The sequence below is a fragment of the Orbicella faveolata genome, unplaced genomic scaffold (genome assembly GCF_042242905.1).
Source record: "Orbicella faveolata isolate gen_17 unplaced genomic scaffold, um_ofav_v1 contig_46, whole genome shotgun sequence".
Taxonomy (NCBI): domain Eukaryota; kingdom Metazoa; phylum Cnidaria; class Anthozoa; order Scleractinia; family Merulinidae; genus Orbicella; species Orbicella faveolata.
Genome location: NW_028301576.1, coordinates 13,830,417 through 13,840,638, shown reverse-complemented (window position 1 = coordinate 13,840,638; position 10,222 = coordinate 13,830,417).

Sequence of the window (10,222 nt, the reverse complement as noted above, 5' to 3'; positions counted from 1 at the left end):
ATTTCTTGGATATTTTCAGTTTTGCTCTCGTTTGAACAAAGGACTTTGTAAGGCATGTCCATGTACCTCAAGAACCTAAAGCATAAGGAATATTTCGACTTTTGTACTGTTGATGAGTGATCTCGCCTAATTTCGAAATACTAGCCAGGCACGTATAACGTTTTGCGTAAATAGGAAGTGTCAATTAGAGCTGGGAATTTCTAACCTTAGTGCCATTTTAGGTCGGAAGTGTACAGCAAGGTTGAAAGCGAACCAAAAGACGAGGTCGCCACCATTGAGCGAGAATTTAAATTTAGAAAAAGAATGGCCCTTTCCGTTTTTGGGGAGTTTGATAACTGTACCGTTACATTTAACGTCAGCAGTAAATAATTTAGGATTAAACTTTTTTTTTTTGTAAAATGTGTGATTAAATAAAGTTGTATATCGTCATGTGTTTTTCTTGCTTTATCAATATGCACATTAAGAAAATTTACATCCGTGTTTGAAATTATTTCAAACACGGCCGTGGTTTTCAACTCGTTTTCCATTGGGTTTCTAAACCCATCCACCTGACCAGAATAAGATGCACTGGTTGGGTAAGAGCTGCATGGATAATTAATGAGTTTGAGAATCTCATATGAAAATCCCCTTTCCATGTTTATCAGATGTTTTCAGCTGGTTTATCCGCATTTATGCTAACAAAAACTGTAAAGCTTGACGTAAACATACACCTAGCTGCTGCTACACGCTTCGTCGACAAAAGACATCTTCTAGATCAGCTAAGGTTAGTCAAATATTGGGATTAAACGATGGTATAGGGCCTACTCTGGGACTTAAAGTCGCCGTAACTTTAGGCGACTTTGGGCGATTTAAGGCGACTTTAGGCGACTTAGGCAAAACTGGCAGAAAAACATTGCGACTTTAGGCGATGTAAGGCGATTTTAGGCGACTTAAGGCGACTTTTAAAGGCGACTTAAGACGACTTTAGGTGACTTTAGGCGACTTAAGGCGACTTTAGGTCCCAGAGTAGGCCTGGTATAAATTGTAGTAATCAACCGTTTTACTATCGTAGGTCTTGACGCTAAGATTTATGGGTGCAAAATTCTAGGACTGACTTTATCTAAAAATGTCTAATGTAAACTTGCTTTAAAATCTTTTTAAAGGAGGCGGCCGAAAAGCAACATACCTTATGGGGTATTTTCTTTTTAAATATGCATTTTTGGCTTTAATGGGTGTTTTGCAGTTGTAACTAGAAGAATAAATTGAGGCATGTAGAGAAGATTGTCTACTATACCTCCTTTGGTGGTATAGTAGACAATGCAAAACCCGAAATGAAATTTTCCTTTTTCCGTTGGTGTAGAAGTTTTGTCGAAGGCATTTCTGAGGTGAGGAAAACTTTCGCCGTTCTTACAAAACATTTTATTTGCCGAAATTTAGAGATTCACACGACAGAAAACTTCAAAGGATAACTACAAGCCACGACCATAATGAGGATAATAGAATTGGTTTTTCACAATCTTTTAGTGTGGAGGTTGTATGATAGTTTTGGGAAAACTAAATTACTGTTTGGAAAACAGCTCAAAAGGAGGTGTTAGGAAAAAAGCAATTTCCGACTGCTGCGTTTTTTGTCTCAAAGTTCATGAACAGCTGGTTTCAGCGGACCCTAACTTTGAAGATAAAAAGCCAAACTTGTACTTTGCTGAAATAAGTAAGCTGAAACAGCGAACTGACGTTGGCGTAGTTAACGGTCTGCATAAGTACGATACTTTGAGTCGAAGAAAGAAGATAATTTGACAACGTTTTGTATTATTTTTGAGTAAAGAAGCATGCTACAATTTTGTTAACATTTGATCAAACACCGGTTTAATTTAGGAACAGGAATAAAATATCGAGCTCCTTTTTCTTGTTGTCAAGAAATGATGACCAGGTCTTTATGAATAGGAGGGACTGCAACGAGATTTTCAATATAGAGGCCTTGGAAATTAGGGTTTTACTTCCTTCGCTATGTCAAAAAGTAAAAATCGATAAAGTGGGTGTCTCAGTTTTTTAAGCCTGTGTTACGGCTCCCTTCTTATTTTTCTTTCGGGGTGTTTGTGCGATTAATTGGCTCGCATCTAATTAAAGTACAGCTTAAAAGCTTATAACGTCCGGTCCTTTCGCGCTACGGCGTTTTAGTTTCAAACTCAGTATAAATTTGTTTTCAAATGATTTAATTTGACAAGAGTACAAACACGGAATATTTGAGAGGTAGTCAGTTGACATAACGGTCTAATTAAACAGAAATACGGTTAGCATTTAATTGCACCAAGAAAAACGTTGTCAACATTTTGAACACTATTTTCAGATGGAAAAGGAAATTCTCTTCGTGATTTCAAAGTATTTGCATAAGTTTCCTAAGTTAATCGTGCTATTGTATATCTTATTTGCCGATCTAGGTCTGGTGACAATTTTTTCTGAAGACACTTCGACAAAAGTAATCTATAGTGAATGGGAATTCAAACTTACACTAAAAAGATATTCAGCAGCAACTTCGTATGTTCTATCTTTCTCATGTCATCTGTTTCTAGAGGTATATACTTTGGGGAAAATGCATTCTCGTTTAAACATTATAAATAATTAAACGAGAAAAAAAAAAAGGCGACAGAGGACTTTTTCCGTGCTTACATAGCCCCATCTAAACACTCGCGGAGTTGGGAGATTTCGAGACAGTTATGCCTCTCGGTTTTCCTCGGCTCTATATTATTCCAACCCTAAGCCCCCACCCCCTCGTGTTCAGAGGAGAATGTGTAAACAAGGAAACGGTCCTCTATTGCTTAAGGTAAAGGTAAGGTAAAGGTAAAATCTTTATTTAGACACTGTATTTCCTTCAGGACTCAACAATATTGAATTAAATTAGTCTAATTACCTAACTAATAAATCACTAATAACTACGATAAGACAAATGATAAAAAACTTGCCTGGGAAGCCGTGTATAAAAGCACAATAAAACTTATATAAGACGACCATCAAAATCATAATTCTTCAACTTAGATTTAAATTCATCAAGAGATGGTGACTGACGAATATCCAAGGGTAAATTATTCCGCAATATAGCTCCGCTGTAGGACAGACTTCTATTACAATAATTAGCGCGGGACTGTGGAATGGCAGGCGAACAGTCACAATCTCTTAAGTTATAGGTTAAGGTATCGGAACGAAGACAAAATGCGTATTAAGATAGTCCGGAACCATATTATTAACAATCTTATACATCATTATTGATTTATCAATAAGGCGTTGACGGTCCAGTTTAACCCAGTTTACCATTCGCAACAATTCATCAGTACTACGATCGTAATTTCCAAAAGTTATGACACGTGCAGCACGATTTTATAATTTTGTAACTTTTGAGAAAGACTCTTCGAACAGGGTCCCTGCACCGAGCTGCAGTAATTGAGATGAGGTTGGACTAATGAATTGTAGATGGAAAGTAGAGTCTTATATGGGACCGAATACCTAATACGTTCAATGGCCCTAATACCAGAAGCAATCTTTTTAGAAAGCTCGTTGATATGACACTCCCAAATAAGATTTTCATCAATGTGTACACCTAAGGATTTTGCAGTCGAGACTTGCTTTATCGGAAACTGGCAGGAGCCATAATCGGGGACGGAGACCGTAAGTCTTGGGATCCGCGCGCACCTATAATATGGGACAATTTTTTTTTATTTTTAGAACAAATTGCGCCATCCTGACGTCATATATCCGCTCGGATCCACGCACATGTCGGGGGCTCTCGCGTGGATGTTGTCACGTTGCGTGATCAAATGGTGAGACCTTGCGAGATTATCTTGCGTATTCTTCACAGTGATGGCAGGGAATAAGGCAGGGAATACGAACCAGGGCGCTTATATGTAGTTTTATGCTCTGAGCTAATGGAAAAGGTGGGTTTTTCAGGGTCGAAAACAAGACTTCAATCTCGCGGTGGGAATGAATAATAAGATCTGCTCGCGCTAGTTGTAAGCTTTTTGCGTTTGTTCTGACTTAAGAATATAGCAAGAAAACTCTCTGCTCTGGTATCGAGTTAATTTGTGAGTTTCTCAGACAATGGTTAATCATAACCAAAACCTGTTTTGATGGTTTCTTATTGTTTCCGCTTGTTTGGTGAGCTTGCAAAAGTTTTTGAAAGGAAAGTGTGACGCGTACAATTAGCTCATTTGCATAGTGCAGCTCGTCCACTTTTAAGTCCGAGTCGGTGTTTTCAATTGTCAACAAATCTTGACAAAGATTCCTTTCGTTATCTTTTGTGCTGAGATGCTGCAACAAATTTCACGAACGCAAAAAAGGCTACTAACATCATGTGTGTTTCTTCAACATAAGCATAGTGAAGTTTTACAATGCGAAAATGAAAATAGACAAGGAGTTTTGATAACTCGATCAACAAAATCGAAATCGTTATTCGACGTTGATTAAAGAAAGCGTCATCGTAACTTTGCTGATTATTTCTGCTTTATTCACATATTTTCCGCTTAGCATTTAATATGTTCTCAAACATTTATCAGTCTTAAACATATTTAAAAACTGTAGGGTTATTGTTTGAGTTCGATGTACGCTTTCGCACGAAAGTGCGGCGGAAGTACAATTTGTCATGTTTACTGACTGTACAAAACACGCATCGGCGGGCGCTCTCATTCATCGACAACAGAGAATTTACTGGATTTTTACACAAATAAAACTGAGCAGACGTAAAGTTATTGGGCCTTGATGAAACATCAAGCGTTGCTTACAATTCAGGCGAAACTCAAACTAGCAATTATTTTGTTTTACTTTTCGGTCGCAATAGCCTGGCAAATTCCCCGCAAGCGTGTGGCAAGAGGAGCTAGCAAACTATGTAGTCCTGAAGCTCTGCGATATCTAAATATATCGAGCTAGTTTTTTGCTAATGGAAAAGCTGTTAATCTTCAACATATGTGAAATTTAAAGTGAAGTAATGTACAGCTCATGTTAAAGAAGCATCCGTCGGAACACAACTTGGTCAGCTTAAAGCGGAACATACCTAAATTCGACACTGTCTTACTTCACTCAAACTGGAGCAGCTTACGACGAAAATGCTTAATTAAACAAAATTCCAACACGCGTACAAGCGTTGAGTTGTGAGCCAAAAACATGAAAAATTTCGGGAATTTTGGACGCCATTTCCCCGGCGCGACATCCGCAGAAATCCTCACAACATGTACGCGCGTGTGCCGCAGGCGATGGCGCAATTTGTTCTAAAAATAGAATTATTGTCCCGTATCATGGGGACAACCCCAATACTAAAAATGGTGCACGCTTACGGTCTCCGTCCCCCATTATGGCTCCTTAAACTGGTTAATTGTGGCAGTGGGATTCGCTGTAGAATTTAATAACCTTTGCCTAGAACCAATCAGTAGGAATTCTGTCTTTGTCATATTTAAAGTTAGTTTGTTGGCTGCAAGCCACACACGAGCTCTCTCCAAATCAAGATTAATATAATTATTCATTTCATCAACATCACTACCAGCAAAAGTAATACTAGTATCATCGGCGTACATCCTTGGTTGGGAATGCCGGAGACAATTAGGCAGATCATTTATATATAACAGAAATAGAAGGGGCCCAAGAATTGTTCGCTGTGGAACACCACAGCGAAGAAACATTTTAGACCATTTATTCTCGTTTACTAAACACATTTGGGTTCGGTTCTTTAAATAAGAGCACAACCATTGGTTTGTGGAATCCTGAATACCATAAGCTTGTAATTTCGAAAGAAGAATAGTATGGTTCACAGTATCGAAGGCCCTCTTAAGATATAAAAAATACAACGGCATTAATAAAGCCACGATCGCTGTTTAAAGACCAGTTATCAGTCTCTTTAATCAAAGCAGTAACTGTAGAATGAAGCGAGCGAAAACCAAATTGGTGTCTACTGAGAAGATCGTTGTCGTTTAGAAATAATACAACTGATCATAAATAATCCGCTCGAAAACCTTGGCCACAACCGGGATAATCGATATCGGTCAATATTTAGAAGGATCACGCCTACTTGCAACTTTCTTAAAAAGAGGCGTCATTCTTGCACTCCTCCATTCCTCGGGAAAAATATTACTGTCGATCGATTGGCTGAATATCAGAGCGACTGACCAAGAGAATAAATCTGGACATTCTCTTAGCAGTCTGGCTGACACAGAATCAAGACCTGTTGCCTTTCTCTTGCATAATTTATTTAGGTGGGACAAAACGTACAATTGAGTTACCAGTTACACGCTGGAAACTAAAACAACTGCTGGTTTGGTCAACATTTCTCTATGACTGTACCTATTATTTATCATTCCTGAGTTTTAACAAATCGAAATATTACGGCATTATTTAATTGCGTCTTTAAGACAATGTTCAAAGTTCCATCAAAAAACAAAAAACGTAACAAGCTAGGTAGAGACAGGTTACTTTCGAGCGTCAAAAGAGGGTCTGGATGGGGGAGGGAGTGCAAATGTCAGTTGTCAGTTAACATTTTGTCTATTTGTCGGTTGTCAGTTGAAGTTTCGGCCATTTGTCAGTTGCTGTTCAGTGGCTGCTAATAATTCATTGAAGACCTAAAACTTCTCCAACATCACTTTTTCGGACGAACGGAATTAAAATTCCATTCGTCTTAAAATTCCGAAAATTTCGAAACGGTGACAAAGGATACGGAAATTTCTTGGGAAATTGTCGAAAATTTGAAAAGCGAACCATTCAACTGAAAATTCCGGGAATTTAAAATAACAGCAGACATGTCGATTATCATGTATTAAACAGATAGTGGGAGGATCATATTGTAAATGATTAATATTAGCAGACTTAATAGAAACTTGAAGTAAAAATATTTCAATGAATTTCAAACGAACATCGAGGGCAAAAACCTTTGGTCTGGTGTTAGTTAATCTGTCTACAAATGCCAGTTGTATGTTCAACTTTCGGGTATTTGTCGGTTGTTAGTTATTTTTTTGCCATTTGCCAGTTGTCAGGCCCTCTCAAAATCGTGCAGGTTCCTTTTTGGCAGATGTTGAGTATTCTAATAATTGGTGAATTTTAATTAAAAGTCTTTCTTTAGTTTATTTTTTGCCATTTGTTATTTGTCAGTTAACCCAGTCCAGACCCTCTCAAAATCGTGCAAGTGCCTTTGTGGCAGATGTTGAGTATTCTAATTCGTGAATTAAGTCTTCCTTTAGTTTATTAGCGAGTGAGACAGCTTCAGTCAAACTAGAACGAACGAAGACTAACTCAGTATCAACTTGCCCTCTGACATTGATTATAAGGTACAGTAGACTATTTCACATATATCTCAGATAACTCTAACAAGGCTTGCCTCGAATTTCTCGTTATTTTTCCGACCGGAACATGTTCCCTTAGTATTTGTCCCGGCTTAGACGTCAACGCTTACTTTGGGCTATCTCAGTGTCACTTGGCACTCACTTGCATTTTTACTTCTTGACTCAGGCAGACTTTCAAAGTCAAAAAATAATCGGAGCAAAATCACTGCAATTTTTAAAGTTCGCTGACGGAGAGGGACATTGGGCTTTGCGGTGTTGATCCTTTGTAATGCGATGATGCCGGCGGTGAATAAAATCCCAACTTGCGGTGTTGCGGTGATCTCAAACCCTTCGGTGTGCGGTGTTTGTGTTTATCACGCTACGGTGTTCGGTGAGATGAAATTATCTGCGGTGATGTGGTTTCTTGTTTGACCTTTTTCAGACCAAAATTTAGCATGTGCTTATTTTGTGGAAAATTGTTGGGATATAAAAGCACTATGACTTTAGTTAGTAGTAGTACTGGATTTGATCTTAGTTCTAGGTTAATTAAACCTTAATTGTAGTCTTAAGTTTTTAGCTTTTATTACTTCTGTATTTTAAACATTTAATGTATATTTTAGGCTTTTATTTTTTAGAGGACCCTCCTAAAAACAGTCTCTAGGTAATTGGAGGCCTCCTCTTTAACTATTAATTTAATTTATTATATATTTATAAGAGGAAACGTTTAAATCATGGGGCTAAAAATATATGCTGCGGTGACGGTATATCGTGAACTTTTCTTGCGGTAATGCAGTGTTCGTTGATTTGTGATTCTATTTTGTTTTGTTTTGTTTTTTTTGTTTTGTTTTCTGTTTTTTGTTTTTTGTTTTTTTTTTTTTGGCGGTATTCCGGTGTTCAGAGCATGAGTTTCGAGCATACAATTAATTAACAGTTAGATTATACGCTCGGGATTTCTATGAGGTGACAGTAGAATTCTAAATAAATTTCTTTTAAATTAGCGATTTCCAATTGCTTCTCTATAAATTAAGTAGTATTTAACTTCACGCTCAGCAAAATCGCGCGCGGATTGACTTGTTGTTGGAAAACTTGCAGCTGTTTTGCCTGCGCTAACAGTTAATTTTTAAAATATTAAGGTTTTTTAATCTGAGTTGCATGATGATCAATGTCCTTTTTGGGGGTTGAATTATCCAGTGATATTTCTTAATCCTCAAAACATCGGAGAAACGAGAAAGCATTGCCACGACAATGTGAAGAAGTCCAGCCACAGCGCGCTGATTAACAATTAGACCACGAACCCGAGTTTTCAATAAGTGCATAGTCAACGAGACGTAGCCGAGTTGACTTTCGCTCATAGAAAACGATGGTGAGTGGTCTAATTGTTTTAGTAGACACCATAAAGGATTGAGGACGTACGCGCGAAAATTTCCAGTCGACAGAGTTTTCAAAAATTTTTTATGAGTTACTTGTGTCAGAAATGCAAAACTTGGGCGCCACCGACTTCGTTTCAGAGATAAAGCGTGTGGAAAACTACCCTGATTTTGAAAAATTTGCGCTCGTAATTCAGCGTGGTCTGCAGGGGTTTATAATTAGAATTATCGAAGCTGAATCAACGGAGGCAAACGATCTTAGTCATATTTTCTAGAAGTGGGTCTGTTGCGTAAATAGTTCCTAATGTTGCCAACGTTACCTTTTCACAAAACTTAACCCTTCAAGAGGCATTTAAAATTGTCGCACGGGTACACGAAGAGCTAAAAAGAACGGGATTCGATGGTGCATTCTGCAAAAAATTCAGACCTCTAATCGATAGATTTTCTTTATTTTTTTCGCTAAACGTAGAAAACCGGTAGAGAAAATGATCTACCAAAAGAAAAATAGGGGTCACCGAACGTCCACGATCATTAAATTCAGGCAAAGCTATAGCAATGGCCATCTGCCCTATCATTATTCATTTTAGTACTTAGCGAGCGCTCAATGCATGACCTGGCGTTTGAATTTGAGTGCGCAAGATGCGCATAAACAATTAGCGCGAACGTCCTTAAAGCACAAAACCTACAATTTTGATTTTTTTTTTTTTCTTTTTCTTTTTTGAGCCTTTGAAAAAGAATAGTTTCCAGTTTCGATCACGAGCAGCGTGCGCTCGATCGCTAATGAATCATTAACATTCATTTGTTCTTTATTTTGAAAAACAAATACATTCCATGTTGCCATGCGTCTGTTCATTAATAAAACAGTTTTCTGTTTTTTTTTTCTGAGACTTATAGAACTCGGTGCGATTTTTCAGGCTTAGAACTGTACTGTTTTGAATGGCTGCGCTATTTTTTTTAATGTAACTCTCCACTGTGCCTTTCATTGTGTTTAAGTCATAAATTAAGGTTGCACTGTCCTGTTGCATAGCAACAAACTTGACCCACTTTTTACCATCAATTCATCTATGTTAAAAACTAAGCCGGTGACCCCACATTTTTTTTTTTATAAAAATCTTTTTATAACACACAGAGAAGAAAAAACAGGTAAAGTTATAAAAAATTAATAGGGAGTGGATTTTTCTTAAATTAAGAAAAATGGAAATGTCCAAGTTGGAGAATTTCCATTCCTCAGTTTCCTTGTTTTGTTTTGTTTTGTTTTTTTACAATTTTGCACTTGCATTCCGCTTTTACTGTTGAATATTTTTATGCATTAAAAAAGTAGGATCAGCGGATCTTCTTTTGAGATATTAACTTCGTGGGTATTCTAGCGCGCGTTCTAAGCGCTAATTAAAATCTCGACTTTACAAGATCGCCCCTTGTGCACGTGAAGGCGGTCCGCTGATCAGTAAAGCCCGCAATTCCACGCGAATAAACGCGATTTATCCGCAAATAGTGTTTTCTTTTTCGCTGTTTTCGTTAGCAGCTCAAGCGGTAAAAGGAGAGAACCATGAATAACCGGAGGTGAGACTAGCCAAGTACAAAGAACGAAGA